This window comes from Anas acuta, chromosome 10, assembly GCF_963932015.1.
Source record: "Anas acuta chromosome 10, bAnaAcu1.1, whole genome shotgun sequence".
NCBI lineage: Eukaryota > Metazoa > Chordata > Aves > Anseriformes > Anatidae > Anas > Anas acuta.
In genome coordinates this window covers 17,061,361-17,089,192 of record NC_088988.1, presented here as the reverse complement: position 1 = coordinate 17,089,192, position 27,832 = coordinate 17,061,361, and the positions used below count along the sequence as shown (strand labels likewise).

The 27,832-nt window shown below is 36.6% G+C and overlaps 1 long non-coding RNA gene across 3 annotated transcripts in view; it reads right to left on the bottom strand.

The window, feature by feature from the left end:
- LOC137862171 (uncharacterized) overlaps positions 1–27,832 on the bottom strand; it is a 235,464-nt gene that overhangs the window by 117,073 nt on the left and 90,559 nt on the right. For all 3 annotated transcript variants that reach the window (XR_011100073.1, XR_011100074.1, XR_011100075.1), the window contains exons 4-5: positions 14,108–14,408; positions 7,054–7,193 (exon numbers count right to left, since the gene is read on the bottom strand). This is a non-coding gene — a long non-coding RNA (uncharacterized lncRNA). The remainder of the gene's footprint in view (positions 1–7,053; positions 7,194–14,107; positions 14,409–27,832) is intronic.

The window sequence follows — 27,832 nt, the reverse complement described above, 5'->3', positions numbered from 1 at the left end:
AACAAACCTGAGAGAGCCTTCCTGATGATGGAATAGATTCAGTTACTTCTTCCTTCTCTGTGGGTCATTAGTTAAAAAGGAGAAGGTGGGGGAGGAGGGAGAGAAGCCCATATACTGCAGGTGTTTTATCCTTTGTAAGGAGACTGCACTGAGACAAATGATTCTAGCTGGCATTTTGTACACACCGGAGATTGCTTATCGATCCAGATCAGAATATTCAGGCTGGCCCCGGGGAAAAGGCAGAGTATTTTCTGAGGGAGTTAATAACCTGGCAGCTGAGCTGTCTTGTCCAATTCACTGAACCTAGGGCTCTAATCAGGCCAGAGTTTCTTATTTTGAGAAATCTTGCCATATGTGTCTGCTAGCTGCCTTCCACTCTATTGGACCAGTGACAGTGATTGAAATGACAGCCTATAGATAGAGCCTAATCAAATTGTTTATTATCAGCCTAAATCAATATGTATAGATTGTTGAAACATCACTGTCATGCCATGGAAAAGTCGTACTAATACTACATGCTGCAGGTGTAATTCTAAAATGTATTTTTCCGTCCTAAATTACGTCTGAATTTAACAGAGTAAAAGAAATTGTAGTGGTGTATGAGACAGTGAAAAATATACATGTTTACACATTCCAATAAAATAACGTTACAGATTAATGCTAAAATGTCATGTTGTGCACTGCTTAAATATGTTATCATGCTCCCAGTACAGGAGAGAGGCAACAGAGCAGTGGGAAAAGAAAAAGGGACTGAAAAGAGAAGTACTTTGCCTTTTTGTATAGAGAGGGGGAAGTCTCACACAGGTTTGTGTAAACACATTCTGCAGAGCAAAACAAATTCCAACACACCTGAAATCAAGTTTTGAGACTGTAGTCTACAGATATGAAACATGCAGTAATGTGAATTCCTATGGTACTACACAAATATTCCTCCCAAAAGCCTTTCAAAGAGCTTTGTGTATCAGGTCTACTGCTTTAAAAGGAAAAACATCAGGGCAAACAACTTGCGCTCTGAATTTAGGAAACAAAAACTAATTGCAAGCACCCAAGATTTAACCCAAGAGTTGGTTTCATAAAGAAAGCTATGTCTTCTAAAGACTCATGGGCATTCTTTTTGCACAGAAAAGATATAAATGCATTATATGGAGAAAACTAAAAATGTAATAATATGTAGTGAATTTGATTCTATAGGCTTAATTAACATCTCAAGCAGAACTGTTCAAACACTAAAAAATAAGATGGAGTAAGGATATTCCTGAAAGCATACCACTGGGAAGAGGTATCTCAGCTTTAGGAGAGACTCACTAATCTTTGTGGTCCCTGAAGCCCACCTGAACAGTACCCACGTGAAATTCTTCTCTAGTATAATTGACCTGAAATGGGTAATCCCTGGAGGCCTTGTAGCCCAGCAAGAGTCAGTTGTGTATTTTATAACTTTTGAAGTAGGTCTACTGGCAGAATTTTGCACTACCTAATCTGTTCTGTGGAATAATTTATTGCCTTGCTCCTCAACAAAAGAATTTTCAAAACTATTTTAAAATACTCTGGCAAGGTAAAGGTGCCTTAACCTTAGAGTAAATTATACTTTTTGCCCTGAAGAATAGTGTAAAGTAACCTTCAGGTTAATTAATCTTTGCAATGTAACACACTCCTGTTTGAATATCATTTACATTGTGTGATTATTGGGCTGAGTCAAATGTATAACAACTTTTAGCATTACGGCATACATGTTAATAAAAATAATATTGCCCTGTAGGCTGTACTGATTTAAAGTGGTGTGTTTTTCTTTGGATAAAATGTACTTTTCTTACTGCGTGCATTCAAAGCTCTCCAAACAGCAATTATCTTTGGCTGACTGATTCTAGGAATTTTCCCGTTACTTTCAAAATAAGAATTTATTCATTGCCACTTTAAGAAATAAAGGTACTTATTCAGCACAAAACTTCAGCATATAATTCTTTCTAAGCATATGCCTAAATCCCTCCTGAGTCAGGGAAGAGGTTAAGCAGGTGCTTAGCTTCACGCATAGCCTTAAGCCCTGAATGATTTCAGTTGGACTTGCCCTTGTTTTAAGTTTTGAACATACCTGGGGCATAGTCATGGCTGAGCATACAATACAAATACAGGTGGCTGAGTTTGTCCCATAGCTGGCACAAAAACAAAATTACACATTACTTTTAAAGAGTTTTGACCAAAATCCAGCAAAGCACTTAAGTCTAAACACACTGCTGATTTAACTATCTCAGTTTATAGTTACACTGGTGCAATTTCCTAGCATGGATATACTCTGCTAGTATTTACGTTGGCATAATTGGGCAAGACACTTTTAAGAAATGAATGCCACTGAAAGTCCTGGAAAGATAGGGTAAACCTGCAAGAGATAATACCAAATTTGAATAAACTCTAAAAGCAATTGCTGGAGGGACATAAGAAATGGAAAATATCTACTAAATTAAAATAGTCTGTGAGCTTTGTTGAAACACACAATAAAGCGATTGCAAAGTCACATTTTCTCCACCAGCTGTGTGCCCTGTCCCCTAAACATGGTAAACCTGCCTGGTGATGTACTTCATTTACACAGAAAGAAGAACAACATCACTACGGCCTCCCACCTCTTTGACATGGAAGTAAGAAATCCTGCATTGAATGAAACTAGAAGAATTTCATGATTTTCAGCACACTGATTCAACCAATGCAGTTCAACACTATTGCTGAAAACTATATTTTGCTCATTGAACAGCAACCTTTTCATAATGCTGGAACAACATCTTTCCCTTTTTTCCCCTCTTCTGTAACACCGATGGAGAGGCAGAGTCCTACCAAACAAAAATTTCCCAATAAGTAAGTCACTAATCATGTATCATTTTCTGGTTCTATAACTTGAAACTGCAGAGTCTGCCATTGAGAAGCACTAAGCCTTTATGGTTCGATCTGAAATATCATCTGCAAAATCAGAATTTTGATCTCTCTCTCTCTCTCCTATTCTTTATTATTTTATTTTTTTTTTAATTGGAAATTTCCTGTGGAAAGGATGTTGACTGGTATACTTTTCAAGTTAAAGACAATTTTGGGCTTAATTTTCCCATGCAGTTCTGTGTAGGAGAGACAGCCAAGTATCTAACACCATGGAAACAAATTCACTACTGATCATGAAATACACAGAAAATCACTTGACCAAAAAACTTCTGATCTACTCCAAACGCACTTGACAAACTCATCTGACTTCAAATATTTGCACTGTGATATTTTTATTACTCTCTTACTATTAAAATGACCTTGCATTTCACACCTTGAAGTCATCTGTTACCCACTTGCAATACTTGTAACTCTTCTTTGTCAATTCTTTAAAACCTTCTACAGACCCTTCCTGACATTTCTCAGAATAGTTTTGCTAACATGTTGCTATTCATATCTGAATTGGTTTCAAAAATAGTAGCTCCTTCCAAAGAACATAGATGAAATGTCTAGATTATACCTTGTATACTGTAAGACCCATTGAACTGCATATTCTCTAATTGTTGGGTTGAAATGTGTTGAAATGTGGAAATCTGTTTTAGGTTCTGAGTGGCATGCAGTGAAATCTCTGAGTCTTCTGAGAGAAATCTCAGAGATTTTATATTTTTTTTTCTATTACTTCTCAAAGGCTCTTGAAGTTAAGAGTTTCACACAACAGTAGTCAACCGTGTCACTGTTAACCAACTTTCCAGTACATATGTCTCTGTTATCAGTACTGTGTATTAATGGAAAATAAATGTTTTAGCCTAGTTCTACCTCAGGAAAGGACTGTGTCTAGGATCCTCCTAGAAATCTTGTAAAATTCTTATTTATACCATACTTAATGCTTTAATTATTGCATTTCCCTAGATCTATTTATTTTCTTTTTGTTTATTTTTACTATAGGGTGGTTTGCTTTGTTTATGTGAGAAAATGGGATGTAAAAACTAAGTACTACTGTTACAAGGTCTACAGGTTTACTTGTTGCTTTTTCCCATTTTGTATAAACAGCAAACATTAAGAGAAGATGCACAGTGCACCAAATTCTCATTCCACTCAAAGAACATAATGGTTCTAAATCAAATTCTTCAAGACACCCAAGATGCAGTATTAGAGTCACCAGTACAATCCTTGTCCTGTCCCCTTCTTAATAAGCATTACAACTGTCAGACTGTTTCTGCCTTTCATTAAATGCATCATTATCTACCAGCACATGGACATACTAAAAGAATGAACATTAATCTACAAATACTTATGTTCTAATTCTACTTAAACATACAAAATATAAATACTTTTATTTTGTGATTTCAGTGAACTCTACTACACTCCAAGTAATTGCTGTAAGTTTCTGTAAAAAAAAAAAAAAATAAAAATAATAACCAAACAAAAAAACAACCACTGACAAAATTAAGAATAGCTAAAGTTTAGCGTGTTTTTCTGTTAGCCTCTGGCAATCCACTTTCAGTTTTCTTGGATACCATAAAGAATTTAACAACTTTCCTTTTTTGTCATATGAACCATCCTGCCAGAAACTCTATGATTAAGTAGATTTCTCCACTACCAACAAACAAAGCCCTATGTTGAACTATTTCTGTTTTTTCAGTTGCATTGTGATGTTGCTAAATAAATCCAGTAATCTCACAACAAAGTCATAATTGTGCTCTGGATCACAAAATTTGCAACCTAAATGTCAGAACTAAAAAATTACTATTTGAATGAAAAGGGAAAATACAGTATAAAACAGACCCATGCCCTACAAAACCTCTATCCATAATCGTGTTTCACTTCAGATGCACAAATAATTGATGTACTGTACAAATCAGGCCTGCAAATTGGTTTGCCTCCCAAACTGTGCTTCAAACCTCATTACATTTAATAGCTCCATACCAAAATGCCAAGACCATCAAAATAAATAAATAAATAAATAAATAAATCTGGATAGGTTTATGCACTTAAAAATAAATAAATAAAATAGTATTGAAACAGACCAATGTGGAAAAGTGTAGTATTAGAAAGTTCTAAATTCACACTACTCTTCAGCAGTATAAAGGGGGATTAATCAAGAACTGTGATGGTGAACTTCTAGAAGACCGAGTTTAAGAAGTGAAATCAATTCCAACAGTGCAGTGTCACACTGCTTGGCTTAATTACTGAACCCTTTTCTGTCAGCTGGAAAAGCAGTTACTGTGCTGTTTGGAGATAGTGGTATCTAGCATTCTTTTGCATGCCCTGCACTCCCATCCTTTGTGTGGAGTTACACAGAGCAGAGATGACAGGTGATCCTCCTGGACAGTCCAGCTACACTTCTGAACAGCTAAGCCTATTTTGCTTAAGCACAAGATAAAATGGTAGTGACCATGGTATTCCAACATGTTAGATGTGTGGAACTGAAAATAAGTCCTAAATTACAATCAATATTTTTACTTTATACCAGGAGGAGGTGGGTAAAACTTAATAAAATAAAATTAAATTAAATAGACTTCTGGAACACTTTGTGGATCTTACCTTGATAAACATTAAAGAGAATTCTGGAGATTTTGTCTGCAGAGAGAAAATCATCTAAATTGTCTGGAAAATCTCTTGAAGCTTGTGATCAAACACAGCCCTAGGCTCTCCCACTTTAAGTGCTTGTGGATCCTGCTCAGAACATGCAGCCCAATGAAACAAAACCAAAGCTATTTTACTGTGATAAAGACTGCAATAGGATGGTGTTTGTACAACATGCAAGTTGATGTTCTTTAGATGGCTTGGAAATACTAAATTCAAGGCTTGTTAGGTGTAAATTTACAGACAGAACATGCAAAGAATTTTAAGGTTTCTTTAGTCAATTATTTTAAGTAGAACACTGAGTACATCAATGCTACAACAATACAAATTAATCAAACAAGAAAAAGTAAAGTAATTAAAGCTGAGTAGTGAGACGGATGAATTCAGAGGTAGATAAAACTTCTGCAATGCATATTCAAGAACCTGAGTAATTAGGTGTAGCTGTAGGAAGATTGTTAACATGCCCATTTTAGTATATCTATGAAATCTACTTCACAGAGGAACCAAATACATTGCTTTTGTGTCTCACTTCAGAAAACTACACAAAATTAGGGAGGAAAGACTTTGCTGCGATTTAGAGGATGGAACAAGATGTAGTTCTGTTGAGTCTTGACTTCCTATTCAGTCCTGGACAAATGAATTAATTTTCCATTTGTAAAATAGTTAACTTCTGTAACTTCCTTCTGTATTTATGTGTTCTAGAAGAACGTGTATCAGGTATGTTGAGAATACTCTGATGGAGAGCATAGAAATAAGTAAATTATGGCTCCAAATATGCAAGAACAGAACTTACAAATGCATCAGATGCAGCGGGTCACTGTGATAATACAGAAGAGAGAGAATATGGTGAAGATTTTATACAGCTGTATTTTGTAAATCCTTTCAGATTGTAACTTTTTCTTATTGTCAAGTGAGGGTATGCTTAAGGTGATGAGGTAAATCTATAGAGACTATCTATATATATGGTAGTATAATCTATATATATGGTAGTTGAACCACATTGAGTCATTCCTGATTGGAATGCTTTGCAATAGACATGGGCAATAATAATTTCAACAATGTGAGATTAATTGTAACATTGAGCACATAAGAAAATCTATGTAATAATCTTATCCTGTAAATCGAAATAATGTAAAAACAAGTAAAAGCCACCTTGTTTGCCTTGTCAATAATGTAGCAAATTATTAATCTGGCATAACAACAGAATGAAGAAGAGCACAGAATACCAGCTTGAATCAAAACACTGATGAGGCAACCTATTTATAATAAAAAGTAATCCAATTCTTTATGTTTTTGAAAATATTTCGTGTTTCTTCTCCCTCAGGCTTTGTTTCCCTGCAAATTTGTGTTCAGGTAAAGATTTAACCATCTCTGCTCTCACCCCCACCAGATGCTTAAAACTTGCAGTTTTAAAAATATTTTGCCCACTATAGCACAGCAATCAAAGCAGCTTACTCTGAAAACATTCATTCTCTCACTGTTTCATAATGGAAAGTCACATAATTTCCTTACCTGAATGTATGTGAATTTGACTGGCTCTTTCTTGGAGTCTCTGAGGTGTCACTATATGGACAGAAGATCAGTTTTATGTTTATCCTCTTGGATATCAGTTTTATGTTTATCATCTTGGTTCTCTGAAACTGCAAGTGAGCCTGTGAAATGGGGAGCATGCCACATAATTAGAAAATTACCCACTGACAACTTGCTATCACCCTATTCCTTTTCTAAAAGGAACAATACATGTGCCAAACTGACAGAACTTCAGACAGCTAATAAAAGAAGCCCTTGAGTTTTCAGCAAAGACTTCAGCTTAAATTACAAACATGAGTTTATAATACGGTCTCTAAAGCTATGCCCTTAAAGGAGTGCATAACCTTTGAATATTTTGTAAACAGTGCTAACAGTGAAAATCATAGTGGAGCAGTTTTTTCTTAGGCTGAAGCTTTTTCTCTTAGGCTGAACACCAGGCAGGTTCCAATCCCCTAAACCACAGCTTCAATCTTCATAGAAAAACATATTTCTGCATCAAGCATATTATTAAGAGGAGAATGTGGCCTCCAGGCTCTCATGGTAAAATTACTATGTAGTTTAGATTATCACAGAAAAGATTTTATAAAAAGTGAAAGATCTGAAAGATAACATCAGCTGAAATGACATAGTGAACTGATAGAATCCAGATAAAAGTCCACAGGATGTAATTCAGGAAAAAAAAAAAAAAGAAAAAAAAAAAAAGTAATATTTTATAACTAAAATCTTCAATCTGACAATAGGAAAAAAAGCATTTTCCTCATGAAAATTCAACAACAGAAAGCTCTTTAGGGGCTCCTGGTTGAAGTTATCTTTTTCTGCTTGAAATCTTCTGGTCAGTAATGTTAAGTATTGCTTTTGTATTCTGTATGTAACATTGATTTAGAGGTGCTAATTCAACATACCGTGAGAAAGTCACTATGATGTCTTTGTCTTTCAGACACTGAGGCCCAGGTACTCCTGAGCAGTGCAGTGCAGCACACCAACAGCCAAAGGAGACAGAACATCCTTTCCCACTCCCTGGCCATAGCCCTGTCATAGCTGGAAAGGCGGTGCTGGGAGTGCTGCCAGATTTTCTGAAAACGGTGTTGGGAACAAAAGGTATTGTTCCCATATCAAACACAATTCAAGAATGAAATTAACACTTCTGTCAATAAAATTTTGGCCAAAGGTCAGCAGGACAAGTCTCCATGTTATTCCTAGATGTAGAAAACACATGATGGAGTTGTGCCTCAGCTAATGTTATATGCAGAGTGACAGACAATCCTGTAGTACATTTACATGTTTTTTCTAGTTACATCTCTAAGGAAGCACTCATTGTATCTGCAAACAAATGATTGCATACATTGTATTAGAGATATCAAGAAAATTATTTAGTGCATTTCTACCATGATCATAATAGCAACAGACTAAAAAAAAAAAGAATTACTCCATAATAATTATCTGCTGTTGGATTCATCTTACTGTCCTCTGCTTATTTACCACTGTGTAAAAGTTCAAGTTAGTTAAAAACATAGCTATCTGCTTTCTACTCTAATTGTTAAGATATCTCAAAGTAATAAAATCATATCATTTTTCCAACAATGCTCAGCCCTGTCGCAGTTAAAGCATTTTATAATACAGTGCTTTCCCTTAACACACCAGGTTATAGCAGCCCAGCTGTAGAGGCTGAATTTGGACTGAGAAATCTTGCTTTCCAAGCCTTATCATCTTCATGGTTGCTGCCAAGCTGCATAGCTTGGCAGGTCACATCCTACATCTGCAACAAATGTGGGAACTGCCCTGTCCTCTGTCCCTGACACCCTAGTGTCCATACTCTGCACTTCCAGTCTGGAAGAGACTAGGTGACACTGCATAAGGTGTTTTCTTGATGCTTGGGTAGCAACAGGGGAATTTTGTTATGCCCTTGCATTTCTTTGCTGAGTTATTTGATGTTGCTGCGTACAGTATCTGGTATTATTTTCAGCAGCCCTGAAAGCAGCCCTTGCTATTTACTGGAAGTCAAACTTTGCAGAACCCAAGACTTTGTGAACCTTTATCTTTTTGGATGTTTACTAAATAAACAGGCAGGGCTACTATTGAGTGCATGTCCCATGTCACAAAGAGAAGTTTAATTTCATTCTTTTCTTAGAAACGTTTAACTACCACGGGGAAGAATAACATCAGAAGTCACGGTGAACTGTATGATCCTGAAAGAGAGATTAGAAAAAAAGGCTCATGGGGAGGGGAAAGAAATTCTCCCATCTATCATTAACATTTTCAAGGAAAACAAAACAACTCATATTTAACCAAACTTGGATATGGATTTACTTTGCAGCATTCCATACAACTATACACATATCCACACTGTGTTTATTAAAAATAAACAGGTGAAAAGTTAAAAAAAATGCAACTGACAAAGGAAAGGTTATTTATGTTCAAACTGTACTGGAGAAATTAGTCAAGGGCAATTCATGCATGTGAAAATATGATTTGTAACACTGCCAAGGTCGATAAGACCTTAGGGAGTAAATGCTAACCATACAAATCAAAGATGCCTAGAGGCAGTTTTGAAGGTGAATGGCAAGGCTTTAATAGTTTAAAAAAAGAAAAAGTTAATAATCCAAATGAATAAGCAATGACACAATAAGAAGAAATATCTTGTTTATGAAAGGAACAAACCATTACTAGATGTCTTTCTCGTCACTGACTGGATCGCCCAAGCTTAAAATCATATCCTTCTCTCCTGCATTTCTTTTCTAATCCACAATTCCTGGTATTATACCTACTTAAACCAGAGAAAGGAGTGGCACTTAATCAGGCTGTTTAAGGAGAGGTCAGATGGTTCACAAGGTTTTCACTCGACTGCCTGCGACTACCCTGCCATTTGACCCACAATAAGGTCCCATCCCACACACTTATGGTGGGAGTATATTCACAGAAGCAAGTATCTGATTCCTCCTCCAATGTGGAAAATGAATAAAGATACAACCAGCCAAACTGAATCAGAACTGCTGAATTAGTTTGGTTGTAAAAATGCTTTAACAAAAAGACAGCTTTGTTGACCAAAAAACTTTTATAATTAGTTTTCACTTTTTCTCAAGATGCCTAAAGAGATAGCATTTTTATCTGAAAAGTATACTGAAAACTTTTTTCATTTAACAATTCCTCACCTTAAATGAGCAAAAAGCACTTTTTCCAAAAAAGATCTTGACAATTTTTTATTTTAACCCCAGAATCTGAACAGAGTACTTCTAACTAGCTGGCTCCCTGACACTCCTTTGGTTGCCACTGTTATAATATCTAAACATCTCATAAGTTCCAGTTTGTCTTTTCAAAGCACTGGGTAAACTTGGAAGTGTTTCCCACACAGCACAAATATCTGGGACACACATCTTGTCAAAGATATCTGAAATCAAAGTGATTTTTAAAACAATTTTTGAAGGAATGGAGTTTGAGTCATTAAACATAGCATGAACTATTAACAGGGTGAGTTTGTTTCTGAGTCAGACCCTCTGAAACCTAAACAAAGATGAATTCAGGATAGAGCTGGCAATTAGAATTCATTATGCGTTTATTCACTTTTATTAATTGTCAATATTAGGTTTTTGAATACTCTTGTATTTTACATCACAAACTCTTTACTTGCTCATGCTCAAATTAAAAATTCCCACACACCTCCTCCTATCTACTCTTTTCTTGGATGTGTATTTCAATGTCTTTGCCATCTTACTATTAGGAAAAAAAAAAAAAAAAAAGAGATTGACCAGATATGCAGATTTTACTGATTTAGGGATGAGATGCTTAATCTGGCATATTCAGAACCTCAGAATGAACAAACAGTAAAAGTGAGAATAATGAGAAAGTGAGCATGTGTACAGCAAATTAAAGTAAATACTTATGGACCAGCTGAGTGTAGGGAGAAGATGGTAACCCAAATTCAGGCAACCAATTTAAATCAGGAAAGGTGGATGAAGAAAAGGAGGAAAGCAAAGAGGGGAGCCATCAGACAAACATGCAAAACTGTTGTGTTCTACTTCACACAGTTTTGACTCCAGACAGAAACTGAGTAGAAACAGAGCAGATGATTTTGGAGATATCTTAGAGGTAGGAGGGCAAGTCTCCGTGTAAATCTTGGTGTCCAAGAGACGTAAAGAGTTTTTTGTCTTTTAATCTTTCTCTGTTTCTTCTGGCATTCATTTCCTCCATTCCTCTGTCTCAGGGCTATTCTGGACTCAGAAATTAGAGAATTTGATTCAAATGTTCAAAAGAGTGAAAGAATTACACTTAAGCTACCAGCACAGTTTGATCTGCATGGGTGGCAGTTGTCAGAAGGTAAGTGCCACAGCCCCCAACTTTTTTCCCCCCAAATAGATGTGCACTGACTCCTGCCTAAATTCAATGCATAAGACGGTGGACTGAACTTGTCAAAAAGGAGGTCTTTGCAGTCTTCTAGCTCTGGAGAGGGTAAGACTGCCAGGTAAACTGCATGGAAAATACAGATGGAAAATATAGTAAGAACCCATTACACATATTAGTCAGTGGTTATCCTGGCAAATACATCACTGAAGAGCACATGGAAAGTGCAGGACTCAGCTGCTCAAGATTTCTTGAGTCTCTTAAAACTGGACTTGTACACAGCTGATTCCTTACATAAAATTTCCCCCTCCCTCCCTGCAGAGGAGGAAGGGTAGCTAAAACAAGGATAGTCTTCCCTGAGATGAGTTGGTAAAGATCAAACAGTATTTGCTTGAGGTTTCCAGTGAAATTTTGCCAGAGGACAAAGAGCTGTATGGGCCAAGATAAACCAGAAGCTCTACAAGTGGAGGACTGTGTTTGTTGGCTGAGTTTGCAAATCAGATGAAGCCAAAGCACAGAGCCAACAGCAGCTGTTTCTACCTTTTGTGTGTGTGTGCGTGTGTGTGTGTGTCTCAGCACAGTATGCAAGTAATTTTTAATTTGTTATGGAGTTGGACTGGAAAAGCCAAACATAGTATTGCAGAATTTAAATCCAAAAAATATAATATTTCAGGTTAGGAGACCTGTAGCTGGTAAACTGAAACCACTATTTCTGTTTGCATTCCATTTTCTAGTTTGGTCACAACATTCTTTTCTATCTTGATGTATTTAACTTAAATGCTCAGGTATTGCTCTGCATGCACTTTGGATTTTTGCAATGCATCCAAACCTGTTCACAACATTTTAAAACCCCTATTAGACTTTATTACCAGCAAAATCAGTTAACAGTGGTTTTTCATTTGTTTTTTTAGACTGCAGTGAAAACTTCTGCCTCTGGAGGCATTTGGAATGCTTTTGGTTCCAGGGGGAGTTTGCTGACACATTTTGCCTAGTATTGCCAACATATTCTTATAAAATAAATCAGCTACTGTAAGACAAAATGCCACAGCTCCTTGCCTGCCTACTCCATTTTAAAAGGTAGAAATATTGAAGTTGTATAGAAGTTGGGTAATGTAGAAATAACAAATAACCTGTTAACAGGTACTATCATACTTACTTGAACCCCTGTGCAGCTGTTGGAGTTGACTGTTGTGGTTTTCCTCAAACCTTTTCCTCAACAAATATCTCATAGCCATGATTTTGGTAGGTTATCCCACAAGGTGTGCAAGGAACACATTGTCTTCCACATATAACTTAAAGATGTGTATTTGACATCTTCTTTGGAGACATTTGTAAACTTGCAGGAATTCTTTAGCATGACAACACTACCCACCTTCCCAAAGGCTGGCAAAATCTGCAAGATATTCCTGTGTGTGCCTATAGCTTAGTGTTAACTGAAGAGGTCATAAATCTAGATTTTTTGCCCAAAGAGATAGGAAGAAAGACAGATATCTTCAAAAAATATGCTGCAATAACTAACTTGAAGTGTTTCAGAGTTATTCTAGAACAAATTCAGGACTAATACAAAGAGAAAGAAAGAGGAAAAGAAAAGAAAACAACAGCAACAAAACAAACAAAACATAACATAATAGCCTGTACCTTATTTTCTTATTTAAGACCAAAGTGCCACAAGATAGTTTATATAAACAGGCAAGAGTAATAACACCTAAGGGGCATGACAATTAAAATAGTACATTATTTTAAGAAATAAAAGGCAGATAAATTAAGATGATGTTTCAATCAATCTATGGTACTTTACATTAGCTGAGTATCTGCCCTTAAATATTAAACAGCAGTCCTGACACTTAACTTGTTTTTTCAATTCTAGACTTCAAAGACACTTTGCAGTTCAATGGTACAAAGTAAGAGTAACCCTACTGCATTCTGCTTCTGGCCAGGAACACAGCTGTCATTTGTACAAAACTAACTATGCAGTTGACTTAGTTTTTCAAAAGATGGAGTGAAGAACAACTACATAACTATATACAAAAAGGCAAGTTTAGCTAAGTAAAATGTAATTATCCTAGCTAGAATTTTTTTTGGACACTATTAGTAACAAACACCCCTTGTCCTATGAAAAAGTGCCAGGAAATTTTAATTGACTACAAGTATCCAAGGCTGCCATTTAACACATCATCTGAAAGATGAATTCATTGGATCCATACTTAACTACCATGTAACCTATATTATGTCTTACAAGATGGAATGATTTTGCTTTACATGACAGTTACTAGGTCTACTTTTACTTGCAGTTATGCCAGTGAAAATTTGGATCAAGTCCATTAAAGTGAATGATTCTATAAAATCAGGGTAAAATTAGACTCAGGTCTACCATGAAATTTAATAATAATTGGTGTTACAAACTAGGCCAGTCTTCTGCTTGATAGCAAAAGTGGTAGCTTCCCATTGACAGCAAGTGAAATCAAGCACCAAGTATCACATACTTCTAAAAGACACATTAAAACTGGACCCTTCCACAGACACAAGTTCATACAATATGATGTGTTCTCAGCACATTGTGTATCACACAATACATATATTGCCTAGCACTTTGAGAGGACTCTATCATGAAAATATGGAAAGTGAGAAATTCAACAGGAATTTTTGATTATAACAACATTGAACTCTTAATCACTTGATAATTAAATATTTTTCTTATTACCATCAAAAATTTTGAGACACATTCTCTTTTTTGCTTTGGGCTTAACTTGTTTTTTTGTGTTGAAGGATTTCCACAGCTTTAGATCAGGCAGGTCTTTTTCTGTTTCCTGATGGGGTTATCATGCTGCAGAGAACAGAGCTTTTCTCCTAGTATGGACTTCTGTCTTTTATTTATTTAAAGTTCCAGATCTTCATGGTAGTGCAGATAAAGGCCTCATGAAGTGAGTCTGCTTCTGGGGTGCTTCTAAAGTTGAGTGTTCAGTCTTTACTTCTCTGCAGTCAAATATTCTTGTAGGGTTTTTCTGAAATGGAGAATTACAGCTTACACTTCAAGGAAAAAACAGACAGATGATTATCATCTAATTTATTACAAAATGGCAAACATTGACCATTCTCTCCAAATCCAGGTTTCATGACTTCCAAATACCAGGAAATAAACACAGAATAAGTGGTATTCAGGTATTATACTTGATAGAAGCTTTGTTTTTGTATCAGTCTTTACATAATGTATTTCTTTAATTTATTTATTGTAATACTCAAGGCAGAAGGCCAAAAGTGTAAGAGGACTATAAAAATGCTACTTAGTGAAGTTTAAATTCAGCATCTGGTAAATGTATTCTTTAAGAATATAACCTAATGAGTGAAGATTTAACAAAACAAAACACTTTATTTCCTCTTTAACTGCTGTTCTAAAAATAGTAATTTCAATATAAACTAGGCAGTTTGGAAGTGTGTGACCAGAACTAGATATACTTGTACTGTTCATAATCTGTCCTGGGCAGACAAATTGAACCACAGATTAGCTCGCTATACAAGACACTGTACTTCAATATAGCTCTGGGCCAAAAACAGGGTGAGCAGAAAGGAGGTGGAAAGGCAGTAAGATGATGTATCAAGGTAGAAATAGAGAAATTTGTTCTCCTGCCTGAGAAATTAGTTAAATTAGCACTTTCTCTGGAAATTCAGATTCTGAAGAAAACAAAGACAAACAACGGCTCTTGCCCACCCTTGCTATGGTTTGTGCTGCATTACCAAATACTGCTCATTGCTTGAGTTTTCACGTTGTAAACTGTTGCTAACCAACTGCTTTACAGGAATTACACAAACAAGAACACAACATTTCCTTCCTAAGTTCGCAGACAACTGGCTAACTTGAAAAAGTATGTTTCCATCTATTACAGCACATGAACAGGTTGATAGCTTTCAAACGAACCCATTTATGTTAGAAACGATAGTGATATTCTATTATTTCATTGAGAATAATATGTATTGAAACATTTCACATTGTTTTTCATTTTCCTTGTTTCAATATTCTCTTAACTTTGATTTGTGCCATCTAACAACTACAAGTTATCCAAAATAATTGTTGCAGATAACATCCATTACATTAAAGATGATCCATGTTTATAAAACTAGATTGTTTCATGAATAGAATACATTGAGAAAATATAACTGTCTCAACAATTTTGTCAGTTAAAAATACAGTGATATACCTTGGATTTCTACACTTCAGTGCATCTCATGAGGGAGTGAAATGCTTATTAAATGGTAGTAACCATTATTCTCCAAATCTTCTTTTATATGCCTATTTTAAGTATTTGATTATTGCCTGGCTAATAATAGGTGTTTCTTCAAAGGACATACTAAAGAATATAGTGTAAATTGTAGCGTATAATTGTTCACTGCCTGCCATTGAAAATGTTTAGCTACAGTTGTATGACAATCTTCCTCTGATGTCAGCATCCACTTTTTCATGTAGCAACAATTACAGCTGTGGGAATCAGGAAAAACCTACACAGACAGCAACTGCACTCCATTTATTTTTAAGTGCATAGAGTACTCCAGAGTCCAGGTAAACCCAGCTGAGACCACAGAGAAGAAATCACACCAGTGATTCGTTGGGTAGGTGCTGAAGGGACTATAAACCTGCCAGTTTAACAGTACTGCAGGGCACAGTTCATTCCCTGTCTTTCCTTCTGCTCCTTCACCTTGGCCACCACAGTAACCTTTGTTCCCTGCTCGGTCACAGCCACATTTTGGTGGCATCCTACCTTGAACATGCAAAGAACTGCATATGAATTGAATCCAGAGGGGGCCAAGGAGGCTGACAGCCAATAACTGTCTCGGAGGTAAATGAGGCAGTGTTATGGAGGAAGACCTTGAGAGCCTGGCAGTTTGGCAAGAGAGAGCAGTGATAGGCTTCGAAGCCAATGGACTAGCACATTGCAGACACAAACAGACTCAAAGAAAAACAAAAGCTTCCCAGAAAGCAGCAAGATGTGAGGAAACTGAAGCAAGAAATTACTTTTAGAGTCTGATAATTTTATTTTGCAGTATATTTTAATCTTGCAAGTAATAATAAAGGGAAAGATAAAAAATAAAATAAATAATAATAATAAAAAAAAACAACACACTTTTAGCCCATTTGAATTGAAACAATGTTTCAATTTCAAATGTATCCTCTGGCCTCCAAAAATTTTAATTAAGTGATTGGAGACAGACCAATTCAACACAAGAGGATGGATTTCAACCACTCTTTTTTTCTCTTTACCATCAACAAATACCACAGAATAGACTGGCAACACCACTGGCAGATCTCAGTGACAAAGACTACAGAGGGCATTGAGGGCCAGAAGCAAATTTAAGTATTTTTTATGAGTACCAGCTCACATGCTTGTTGCACATGTTCATGAGGACATTAATTTTTTGAATAACTACAGGTGCTCAGACCATCTTGCCCCATTTCTTCCTACCCCCAGCAGAACACTCACAAATTATTGTAGGTAATTTTGCAATCAGCCAATTGTGTTATCCAAGCCTTTAACACTTAGAGAAGCCTTTTCATCCAGCAACAATGTAAAAGGGAAGGTGCCAACAGATCCAAATGGGCTCCAGAATGATTTATTCATCCTAGGCCTCTAAGTATTAATACTGAGGAAAAGGGGCTAAGATTAATGTATCCCATCAGCGCGCTGCCAACAGGAACTTTAATAAAAGCAAGAACAACTTAGTTGGCCCAGCTTTCTTTTTCTTAAGGTTAGGACATCATAAAAACTGTAGCCTACAAAGGGCTTTTCCTTTAATTTACTTATTACCTCACAAAATGAAAGTAAATTCATTTAATTTAAAGAAAACACACAGATTACATGAACATAAATATATCACTGTCTGAAGTCATTCATAAGCCAATTTTTTTTCAAGGACAAATGCCGTATATTTGTAGACTTTTGAAATGGTGCATATGCATTATAAAACTATTTTTCTTAATGTAGTGCAGACAGATGTATTTGAATATAACCAGAACATACTATATGTAATACCTATGAAAAATGCCAGATTCATAATCACAGAATCACAGAATCACAGAATTTTCTAGGTTGGAAGAGACCTCAAGATCATCGAGTCCAACCTCTGACCTAAAACTAACAGTCCCCACTAAACCATATCCCTAAGCTCTACATCTAAACGTCTTTTGAAGACTTCCAGGGATGGTGACTCCACCACCTCCCTGGGCAGCCCGTTCCAATGCCTCACAACCCTTTCAGTAAAGAAATTCTTCCTAACATCTAACCTAAAACTCCCCTGGCGTAACTTTAGCCCATTCCCCCTCGTCCTGTCACCAGGCACATGGGAGAACAGGCCAACCCCCACCTCGCTACAGCCTCCTTTAAGGTACCTGTAGAGAGCAATAAGGTCACCCCTGAGCCTCCTCTTCTCTAGGCTGAACAAGCCCAGCTCCTTCAGCTGCTCCTCGTAGGACTTGCTCTCCAGACCCCTCACCAGCTTCATTGCCCTTCTCTGGACTCGCTCAAGCACCTCGATGTCCTTCTTGTAGCGAGGGGCCCAAAACTGAACACAGTACTCGAGGTGCGGCCTCACCAGAGCCGAGTACAGGGGGACGATCACCTCCCTAGCCCTGCTGGTCACAGTGTTTCTGATACAAGCCAGGATGCCGTTGGCCTTCTTGGCCACCAGAGCACACTGCTGGCTCATATTCAGCCGACTGTCCACCATCACTCCCAGGTCCTTCTCTGCCTGGCAGCTCTCCAACCATTCCTCTCCCAGCCTGTAGTTCTGCTTGGGGTTATTGCGCCCCAGGTGCAGGACCCGGCACTTGGCCTTGTTGAACTTCATACAGTTGACCTCAGCCCATCGGTGCAGCCCCAGGTGCAGGACCCGGCACTTGGCCTTGTTGAACTTCATACAGTTGACCTCAGCCCACCGGTGCAGCCTATCCAGATCCTCCTGCAGAGCCTTCCTACCCTCGAGCAGATCGACACACGCACCTAGCTTGGTGTCATCTGCAAAATAATGATGACAATGACTAAATTAGACAATGACATAATGACAATGACTAAATTAGAGTGAGTAACTAATAATATGTATCTACCAACTAACATGAAAGAATAATGTGTCAGAGGTGAAGGAATACCTGTATGAGTATCTTCAATAGTTCTTCCATTTCAAATCTGCTCATTCACACCTGTTACTATGGACAATACAAATGTACCACGTTGATGATTCTCCCAATGTGGACTCATGCCTTTATTCCACATGGGCCACTAAACAGTCTTAACTGCTTGTTGAATTGCAACCAGCTGAGCTAGATTTTGTCCAGCATAACGTAGTGCTAAAGGACTCTCTCTCTCTTCCCTAACCCTCCGACTCTGCAGTTTCTACACACTAGATCTTCAAGTCTCCAAATTCAAAATCTGAACCCATCAAAGTCTATTCAGGAAAGCCTGAAGAATACATATATATAATATAATAATAATAAATAAGTGCAATAAATATAATTTGAAAGGATAACTGAAAAAATGAATGTTGTTACCAGACTTGCTGAGGGAGTGAAATTCTAACAACCTGCAGTATGATAAAAACATCTAAATGGACTGCAAAGGATACTGCAGACTGTGTTCAGACTACACTGTATATTTGAATGCATGAATGCAAATGTGTCCATTTGGCACATAACTGCAAATCTGTCTAAGCCATTTAAAAGTAAGATTTCAAATTCCTTCCTGACCACATCGCTAGATTAGAAAATGCTTCCACTTCCACCTGTGAGATGGTTTTAAGTTTTTTCTTATGAAGACCAATCTTCCTGCCTTCTTTTGTGAAAAAGTATGTGTGCGCACATGCACACACTTCTCTTTTTTTTCTTCTCAGCCTTTACCAATTGTTCCCCTAGATCAAGCATAGAAACTGAAGAGTTGCTGGGTGGTGGTGATGGGTGAGTGGAGCAGAAACTCTATTTCCCCCTAAAAAGTAGAGGTTGCACATCTGAAAGAACAGAAAGGCCTTTTATTCCTCTGAAGAAAAGAAGAGGAAAAAGCTCTTCACAGCGCAGATGAAAAATATTGCATTTGAATCCTGGGAAGATCTTGTTCTTCCTACAGTGGAGAATAGTCCATTCACTGCACAATTCAAATAGCTCTTAGCTTTTCAAATACATGCAATTGGCAAACAGGATAGCATGCATCTGTTTACTTTTTTTTTTTTTTTTTAAATTGTTTTACGATCACGGTATGTATGTCAGACTAAGACATTTTATGTCACTCCATTCAAATGGGAAAGTTAAAATTTCTGAAGTATCTCAGGCACTAGCTTCAAAACTTCCCCTCTTTGGATGTAACTGCATTCTAAGCTTTGATTTGCTTTCTCAGATTTGTAGGGATTAGTTGTTTAGTCCTACAGAAGTACAATAAATTGCAAATGAGAAGGAAAAAAAATGTCAGTGTAACCTACATTTACAGGTCTAAATTGATACATAAAACTCACAAAGATTTGACCAAATTCAGAGCAGAATAGTACTCAGTGAACCAATCATTTTCTTTTTTTCTGAAATGTCTTGCAACCATTTTGAAAATTCTCCTAAATTTTGCTTCCTAAAAAAATGTTTCCTAAAAATGCATATCAATACACGAGAAGGTGGTCAGGCACTGGAAGAGGCTTCCCAGGGAGCCTGTCAATATTCAAGAAATATTTGGACAACATGCTTAGACATGTGGTTTAACTCTTAGGTTGCCCCGTGTGGAGTCGCGAGCTCGACTTAATGATGCTCATGAGTCCCTTCCAACTCAGGATATTCTATGATTCTATGAAACATAAACCTTGAATTAAAAAATATTTGTAGTTACAAATGGCAAACACTTGCAGAGCAAACAAAAACAGATTTGTACAATGTTTACTGGTCATGTAAAATGTCATGTTATATTTCTAGTCTTTTGTTAGATATGTAAATAAAAGCACAAATTGAGAATGGTAAAAGGTAAAATTGACAGAGAGCTTTCATAGGTAAACATATAATTTCTTTAATCAAAGCACACAATCAGCGCCACATGACATACCTAACCTAACCACAGAAGGGCAGGTTTGCTTAGGAATACTTACTTTTAAAACAAGAATTCTCAGTTATTACTGTTCTAAGAGAACACCAGCAAAATGCAAATTCAGAATGTTATAGTCAGAACCAAAATTTCCTGTATAAAAATTGTCAACCTTTTTATTTTACATTTTACGTTTTTGTAAAGACCCCACAATTATTTTAACTAATTGTTTTAATTAATGTATTTTACTATTAATTGTATTAATTAAGAATGAGAAATATATACTATTGCTGATACTAACTTTACAATAATCATGACTTTTTTGAAGAGATTTAAATAAGTATGATTCTGTTTGTTATAAAAAGTTAAAAGAGAGGTAAACCCATTGAGAAAAGTAGAATGATTTCCTCAGTGAGTTTGGAAAGAACTCAGATTAATGACTTGAGGAATCAATCTACCCCTAAATTTCATTTCACCAGCTGAAAGTATGACCAGCGATTTTTCATAAAATCCTATGTTCATTTGAAATAGAGGTAGACACAAATCCTTGGCCTTACTAGTGTAAGGTTAACAGCTTGCCTTCCACCTTCCTATGTTAAGCTGCTTTCTGTTAAGAGCTCAGTAGTTAGGAGGAGGTTCAGTTAGGTTCAGTTGGGAGGACAAAAAAAAAAAAAAAAAAAAAAAGCCACCAACACTGTCCTTTATTTCCATGCTGTCTTCACTCCTTCTCCATTTTACTCTCTCTGTTGTTTTTTCCCCCTCATTTATAGTTCCTATCTCATGCTACATTTTAATAGCAACTGAAGGCAGTTTGTCCCAATTCAATACCCCAGGTCTTGATAAAGCCTGAATATGGATCCAAAGATTTGTAATGGGCTGAAACAAATCACCAGAGGAAAAACCCTCAATGCAACAATCCAGGTTGAGATGCCTTACCATGTGAGCCTACATGATCTTGAGAGTTGAGAGCAGAATGCGGTTGGCACCGATGGGATTATTTCGTTTCTGGAGAGCAGATTACATAGGCATCTACCCAGGACAAGAGGGAGCCCTATAATTATGTTTCTCTGAAATGGTTAAACCATCTCTAATTAATTATAATGGTTTCAGCTGAAACTTTCCAGATGAGCAGTTCAAGCTGGACTCAACACTGAACAATCATTGTGTTACTGAAATGCTCTGGTGTATTCCAAGTCCTAACTTTTTGATTCATGAAAATACCAAAAAATGTGCAGCATATGTTATCTCAATCCAGGAGATTTATAAAACCCAGATATCTTGTGATCGTGTTGCTACTTTAGCAGGATAAAAATTCCTTTTCACCCCCTTCACTTTTGCAAAATTCCCCACTAGCTGTGTCTTAAAAATGTCAAACATACTTTACTGTTTCCAAATAAACACATCATTTTTGGCAGAATTAGTAGACAAGAAAGGTAGGGGCACTGTTGTTACAGAAGTTCATATAAAAAGCAAATTTTAATGTTTCAAAATTTAAGACTTTCCTCAAGTTTTAAAATATATCCTCCCTGACTCCATCTGTATTATTGTCAAAACCATTATGAAGTGTCCCTTTGGAAAAGTAAATCTGATTAATTGGTGTTGGTCTCCATTGTAGAATTCAACAGCTATATAAACAGCCGTGGACTTTTCTTAACAAGTATTCTATTATTGTCTTCAGCATTGTTAAAATCTAAAATTATTTAATTGTTTAACCATTGTGTTCCATGCATTGTTTGCAAAGTTTTCAAGAAAAAACATTATTCTTACAGTGTTCTAGAATGATACTGAATTGCTCTATTGCAGTATACAAAAGCAGGCTTGCTTTTAAGATGGGATTCTGTACATAGAGGGAAAGAAAACAGAAATGGAGACAACTGAGAATACAAAAATGCCAGGAAACAGTTTCCACAGCATTACTCTATTTCAATAGAAAGCTAATGTACTTTTTGATATCAATGAGATAAAAAATGCTGCTTTCACAAGCAAGAACAGAGTGATTTCAGCTACAGTTCTCCAGCAAAAACTCTTACTACATGGTAACAATGGCTGGTTATTGACCCTGGTGCAGTGGTTTAGCTTTTGTGCAAGAGACAAAGTAGATGGATGCCACTGCTCACAGAAATCCCCACACCTCACAGAAACGATTGCTTTGAAGAAATGACTGCTCCATATCCTTGCTGATCTCAGTTTACATACAAGTAAGCAGGGCAGTAGCTCTGAACCAGCTGTGAGGCAGCCTCCCAGGAAAGGGATTCACATCACCAGCTTCTCCTGGTGCCAGCTGACTATGGGCCAGTGAGGAATAACTTGCACTCCCTGTACTGCACCAGCTTGATGCTGGAATTGCAAGGGCTTCAGATTTTAGCTCTGACAATCTATTTTTTTATTTTTTAATATTCATTTCATACAATATCAGAAGTCCTCTGGCACTCTGCACAGGTTGAGCTAACACATAGTTGTGTCATGAATTAAGAGAGGAAAATTGTGCGTTTACTTATTAATACTCTCAAAAATTCTTCAATCGTGAACTGAAAATATAAATGTAAATCAGAAAACAAAACAAAAAAAGAACCAAGCAAACCCTTCCAATGTTTATCTGCTTGTAACACATAAAAGTAGGATTTCAGCATTCACCAGAGTAACCATAGATAATATGGCCATCTTTAATTTGGCCTCCAATATCTAACCAACCTTGATTTATCCACAGACAAAACCAAGCATCTCTAATTTGCTAACCAATCACTGCAATTCCTTTCTTACCAACCAATAATTCTGCCATCTCTAATTTACCAATAAATAATTCTGCACTCTCAAATTTACTAACCGATAATGTGACCAATTTGCTGACCAATGATTGTGTCGACTGGTAATAGTGCCCCTAGCAAACAGTAATTTGCCAAGCAATATTTGGGCCTTTTTTCCCCCAGCAGTAAAAATCTTCAGTGGCCTTTGATTCCGTATCTACTACATTGCTCTGAAAAGGCTTCACATGAATAGAGAATTCAGTTTTGTTTTTAACAATATATTTGCTTTCTGTGGGAATATTTGTTTACATTGACTGCTTAGAAATTGCACAGGTACTCTTAAGTGTCTTTGTACCAGAACATTGTTTTCCCTTTTAGCAACATCAGCATTTGAGGGAAACCTATTTTTTCTATTAGCAGTTTTCCTCTGCATGTTGCTAACTCCTCTGCCCATACTGCTGCCATCCTGCTGGGATTTGGCAGCAATTCCACAGTGCTTGGGCAGTGCACATTGGTAAAGGAGTGACACCACTAGCCAGCTCTGTCACCCTGCTGAACTTACCACCCAAGTTGATCCTGTCTGGGCAGAGATTTGAGCAGAAAGTGTTCACATATAAAGCCATGTGATTGATTTGGCTTTTCTAATTTCTGTATCCCTTGGCAGGAGTGAAAAACAGGTCTCAAATTATTGGTTTCTTTAAACAACAATAATAGCATTTTGAAGTCATGTAGTAACTTCTGCAATCAATTTTGCCTTCAAGAAACGTTACCAGTTTTGTATAGTTTTATTAGTTCATATTAAAGCCATTAACTAACACAACATTAACTCAGTGAGCAGCCACTCTAACACCCATTTTACATGGAAGGTCTACAGAGAGTAAGGGCGTAGCTGGAGTGACTATCAGTGCTGAAATTACTCAAGAATTTCCAAGTTCTAAGTTTCCATCTTAGACAGCTACAGAAAATAAAATACCTATAAAGCCGGGGGGGTGGGGGGAGGAATGCCCTGCAAAATTGTATAGCAGAATATTTACCATGAGAGATTGTGAGTTTAGACACAGTTCTAGGCAAAAGACAAAGACTTAATCAGCTCAGGATGTATCACTCCTTGCAAAAAAAAACCCTAATACAGTTTACTGATCAAGTTATTGCATATTCCAGGAGATGATTCAAAGCAATATTAATTTCAAGACAGAACAAAATTTCTAGCTTTTATAAGAAGAAGAAAAAAAAAAGGCACTTGAATTTTAAAATAATATAAGAACATTAGTTGATTCTGTTAAAATTTTGTCTTGGAAATAGTAGACACGACACCCATTCTAAAACTGCATTGCAGAACCGTTTCTTTGTTTTTCCCTCTCTTGTTTTGTGGGTTAAGCACAAGCTGGGGAGCGCTGTTACTTTTCACTTATTTTTCCTGAAGTCTCCTGGGATTCTTGAAAGAAGAGACAGAAATGTCATTCTGGGTGGCTTTTCCTTTAGGAGAGGTTGTGAATAAGGAAAGTTAGCCAAGAAGGAAAAGGAGTTGGCCAGGATGGCAGAAATTCCCAGAAGGCCAGAGGTTTGGTATGTTTAATGTTCTCTTGATGCTGGAGGGAGCAAACATAATACAACCAAAGCTGTACTAAAGCTTATTTCCTGATCTTAATTACATGACAGAAGTAAAATACAAAAACTCACTACCTCAATTTCAGGGATGAATAACAGCTCTGATGTTACCTTCAGCAGTATTTCTGGTAAAGATTTCAAGTAGCCATAACTTTGTTTTATTTCCACAATACTGTTTGACAAACTTGGGCTCGTTAAGTTTTTTTGCTAAGGAACATCTAATTAGCCAATACTGGGAAGATTATTTGGAATAAAAAGTCAGTACTCTTCATCTGGCAAGCATGAGAAATAGGTATATTTAATAATATAATGACATGAAAAATAAATGTGCATGCATCATGCACAAAAGACAGAGGAAGGTGGAAAAATGTCATAAATGGGAGGTGGAGATCACTGATGCTTAACACCTGAATGAAAGGTGATAGAGGTAAGACAGAGCACAATGAATATGGAAGTGGAAATTTACTACTAATACAATAGGACTAGCAGAATAAGCTCAGACAGAGAGTAAGAGAGAAAACAATAATATGTCTGTACCTCTACAGATAAAAGATGAGAGTTTTTAGATACATGTAGCTGCCTGTGTTTCTCTTCAGAAGCATCCACAAGAGAGAAAAAATACACCTGCTCAGGAGTTCCTCCATTTGCTTTAGAGTATGCTTATCAGTACATCCATAATGTTACATGGAATAGTAGAAAGAGAAGTGTCCAAGGGAAGAGAAAAAAAAAAAAAAAACACATTTAAAGCATATAAGCATATGCACATAATATAAATATAATGTGATACACTGTGGGGAGCATCAAGATTGATGCAGGTGGGCAAGATGGTTTTGCCTTGTCTGGTTAAATTTTCTACATTAGAGTACTATTGATTTTGCTAAGTATATAGGATACTGTATATACTCCATTCTGCTACCCTTACACAGGTTAATTCTTTTATCCATTTCAAACCCAGTCAATCAATAACAGTGATCAGGTAGGTTGTGAAATTGCCTGGAAAACACATCCACAAAGTAAACCCAATACAATGGCCTGTCTATGTGACTTAAAGCTTAGCACAGCATTGAAAATCACTAATGGAACACTATGCAGTTTGTTCATGCTATGAGCAGTCAAGAATCATGCATAATGTAATAGTGCATCTGCTAACAGCAGCTCACACAAGCTAATTTAATCTTGTTTTAAACTAGACACAAGGAATTAATCTTTAAAGCAGCTCCCGTGATTCTCTTTGGCCCTTAAAATATCAAGGGTCTTCCCACCTCCCCATTTGCAATACTGTAAAGGGACGTATCTCAGTTATCATCGTGTGTTTACATTTCATCTACATTAGCTGGAAAATGGATGCAACTCCATAATTTATCAGTCTTAGAAAGCACATTCCTGGCCCAACTGAGTTGCTGTGTTTTGTGTTTTCATATCTGAAATCAGTATTAAGTCTCAGGCCCTATTGTGGAAGTTACAACCTGTAAATAATTCATATTTGAAAAGAAAATTCTTTTCTTTTTAGTTTAATTTGTCTGTATTAACATTAGACTCTCTCACAGCGCTTTCAGATATATAACTTACCTTTAAAATTATTATTGTCTTAATTACTTGGATTGCTAGAGTGCTGTAGTGTTTGATACTGCGCAAACTCTGAGACAGACGGACTTTGCCCCAAATAACTTACCATCCAAGAAAGAAGCAGGCGGATTGAGAAGTACAACAACATCAAAAGAAGACAATATTGATGACAGTAACACAAAATAAAATACCCATATGTAGCAAACATTGGCAAAATTTCAAGTTGGGAGCTTGACTGTGAATTTTTGGACCTACAGCCAGAGAGAAATTCAGTAGATCTTTGAAAGACAAGAATGAATTACCCTTGCAGATCTAAATGGAAAGCTTCTTGTAAGTGTATTGGATTGAGACAGAAGAAAAATGCTCGTAGGAACAAGGAACAGGGTGACAGAGACTGATAACTCATCAAGGTTGGTGAGGCCTATGATGTCTTGATGTTAAGTAGAGAATGATGGAGGATGGAAAAGGAAATAACGAACATGAAAAACATGTATTTTACTTTTAATGTGATAGAGATAATGTAGGATAAATAAGGGAAGAAGGAAATAAACAGTTTAGGTAAATGGGTTTTGCAAAAACTTCTGATATCTGTGCAAGCAAGGCTCTATATTTCAAGTGAAGTTTAGTTTGCAACTAGTCACAGAAAATGGTCGCAGAACCTGGAAAACAGTTTGTGCTGTTTATGTCCACAAAATGGACAGGGCATGCTCTCTTTCAGAAATAACTTTCCAAAATAATTGACTAGACCAAGACAAGGCCTAGATTTCAAGACACACAAAAGTTCTAAGCCAAAGTCAAATACTGGGCTAAGGAACAGTGACAGTAAGTGACAGAATCATGATACTGGACATTACAATCAACAACAGAGACACTGGAGAGAAGTTTGGTTGTTGTAAACAGCTGTAAGCAAAAGTTCAAAGCTCTACTTCAACTGTTATCCAGTAGAATATCCAGTAGATAATTTCATAATTATGAAATTTCAATTTTCATTTCAATTTCAATGAAATTTCAATGTTCAGAAAGTAGTTCAACAAATTTAGAGACAGAGAAGAGTAAGACCACCAGATGGGGATGAAGCTGGAGGAAATAGACTGAAATGGAGAAATAAAATAAGCATCATGCATTGTGAGAGAGAAGAAAGAAAATGTGGAGAAGGAAAAAAGAAAGCAAGCAGGGAAGGCAAAGAGGTGGTTTATATTTTTCTTAGTAAAATGTGGAACACTCCAGTGTTCATATACTGAAGTGGTGAGTAGTGATTAATAGAGAGGTGACCCAGGCTGTTGGCATAGGCTCTTAAGAAAATGCAGAACAATCAAATATACATTATGAGAACCATGTGTTTTAATTTCTGGTAAAATTTGATATTGATTTGTAGGTAAACATGCTAACAAGAAACAAGCATGACAGCGCTTGCTTGTATACTCAGATCAACAGTGAAAGAAAACACAGTACTTTTTTTTTGTGACATAGAAGACTTAT